The sequence below is a fragment of the Festucalex cinctus genome, chromosome 9 (genome assembly GCF_051991245.1).
Source record: "Festucalex cinctus isolate MCC-2025b chromosome 9, RoL_Fcin_1.0, whole genome shotgun sequence".
NCBI classification, from domain to species: Eukaryota; Metazoa; Chordata; class Actinopteri; order Syngnathiformes; family Syngnathidae; genus Festucalex; species Festucalex cinctus.
The window spans coordinates 2,864,015-2,866,530 of record NC_135419.1 but is presented as its reverse complement, the minus strand read 5'-3'; the positions used below and the strand labels follow the sequence as shown (position 1 = coordinate 2,866,530).

Sequence of the window (2,516 nt, the reverse complement as noted above, 5' to 3'; positions counted from 1 at the left end):
TTGTATAACTTGTATATTGTTGTTGTGTGTTAATTTGTACATTTTGAATAACTAAAAAAATACTATTTCCTTTGGCGTCAACATGCAGTGTTCATTCGACACCTAACCTAACACTATTTTACATGACCAGAAATGTAAAACATCAAAAGCCTGGAGAATTATTATAAATGCTTGCAATGACAAGGAATTCTTCATTGGCCAATGAATGTAAGGTACAGTACATGAAAATGAATGAATAAAATAAAGTAAAATAAAAGTCTACATGAAATGAACATATTAACTAAAAAAAAAAAAAAAATGCTGTTAGAATATAATGAGCTACATGAATTGCAGTTGTTCCAGAATTTTACCAATACGCTGTGCATTTCAAAATATGGAAAATAGACATACAGGTTTGGGCCAAAAGTAGTGTTACAGAGCAGGTATGTGTTGTACACAGCTAAAATATCTGATTAACTCAATACCATGATGTTTTTTGTGTGTGTGTGTGTGTGCTGACATTGCCCCCCATTAACATTGCAACATTCCTCAAACTCTCCCGAACACAGTATGATCTGTAACACTACTTTTCGCCTACTCTATGATGTTATTGGGGCAAAATTAAGGAAGGCTTGTCCATTGATTGTGTGAACAGACTGCAGTAAAAATGAAGTCACTTCAATGTTTGCTGGTTTTATTAAGTTTGACATGCTCCTTGACTGCACAAGTACATGTTATGGAGTGAGGGCATGTTCCCACCAACGATGATATCATATTCTTCAAAGGCTTGCTGAGGAAAGTGAGGGAGGAGTCACTCCATGGCTTCAGACACCTGGTCAGCAGGTCCTGTGTAAAACAAGTGGTGCTTGTACATGTGACCATTCCGTATTGCTTCACACAAAAAGTTCATGTAGTGTCCAATGCCGTCCATATGTAAATGACATACCAAGACGTCGGCTGACTTCAGTTTGTTGCAGCTCAGATATGGTAGGTGGAGATACTGGTGGTACAACACCGAAGCCTTCTGGGGTCCTCCATTCAAGTGTCCTCATTCGGGGCATTCCAATATGGCTGCTGACTCTCCCCTTGATATTTGTTTTTCTTGCAGGTCGGTGATGTATTTAAACGGTGCATGAATGCTTGTATACATCAGAATATGGTTCTGGAACCCCTCAAGTTTGGCTGTTGATCTAGTGTGACACAAACAAAAACACAATTATAAAATAAAATAGAATAATTGATGATACTATTATATGTCACCAACTTTCCAACAAAGCCCCCAAAATAGAGGTAAGATCTTTAGTTTTTGGGCCCAAAACATTGTATTAGCTAGATAAAAGTAACTTGACTGCATACTGCATAGAATATGCAAAGGCTGCTTGCTTGTCGAATTTCCGTGGAAAACGTGGCAGCCTGTAAATTCTTGTGCACCCAATTACACAATGGACCAGTACACACTTGAGTGAGAGAGTTCAGACTCTAGCAGTGCTTACGGTACAGCCAGCATTTAAGTCCAGAAAGTTATTCCCTGCCGAAAATTAATTTCGAGAACACTATTTTCACCAACCACAACGAAAATAATTTTCAACTCCTCCACTAATACAGTATGCTTTAGATTCTCTATTGAAGTTATGGGCAAATATACCTCCGAAATCACAGTTACATTACATTACACAATAACTTGCGCATTTACTCTAAATATAACGTGCCAGCGGGAATCTTTTTTTTTTTTTCAAAGCAAGTAGCTACATAACGAAATCGTTCGAGTGGTGCGGAGTTGCTAATCAACAGATACAGTGATCGTAAAACAAAGGTACGAACATCGTATTAATTAGTACGGAGTATACTTTTTCTCTCGCTCTCAAAACGTAAACACAAATGTACTCTTACTTACCGGTCAAGTAGAAAGCAGTCGAAGGCACCGGCACGTCCCAAACCTAGTCTGTTCCTCATTTCTCTCCATCTGGCAAATGCGGCTACAATATAAACTCTTGTTTTGTCGCGCTGAAATAAAATAAATTCCCAAAGTAAGTGTGATGCTTGATAATGCTCTCTTCGGGGACCGGAAACTCTTCTTCTTCGTGGACATGCGGTCGCCATACAAACCGGAAGTGCGTTCCAAAAACGCGTTAAGAAATGGAGCGCTGAAAGTTGTCTTTGACGGCACCCGTAGCAGAAAGATGGCGGCGAAACATGGCAGACACTAGCAGGCGAGGCGCGGACATGTAAGATAATTTGCGATTTCTAGACTAACCGTTATATTTTAAAAAAGTACGTTTATGCGATACAACATATCTTTTTACATACTACTAACACAAACAATTGTTTTTTTTTTTCGAATGATTTATTATTTCACCACTAGATGCCACTGTATAATACTGAGTGTACCTTTAAAAATATCTTTTAGTGATTTTTTTTATTTGTCAAAATGTACTACTGGTATCGGCAGTTGGTATCGGTATCGGTGAGTACTGAGGGTCTGAGTATCGGTATCGGTCTGAAAAAAAGTGGTATCGAACATCCCTAATTATTATTAT

General features: G+C 38.4%; 1 long non-coding RNA gene across 1 annotated transcript; it reads right to left on the bottom strand.

The window, feature by feature from the left end:
- Positions 1-656: 656 nt before the first annotated feature.
- LOC144026339 (uncharacterized) lies at positions 657-2,083 on the bottom strand. Its single transcript, XR_013285107.1, has 3 exons — positions 1,874-2,083; positions 926-1,169; positions 657-825 (listed from the first exon to the last, which is right to left on the bottom strand). It is a non-coding gene; the product is annotated as an uncharacterized LOC144026339 (long non-coding RNA).
- Between the last annotated feature and the right edge of the window lie 433 nt (positions 2,084-2,516).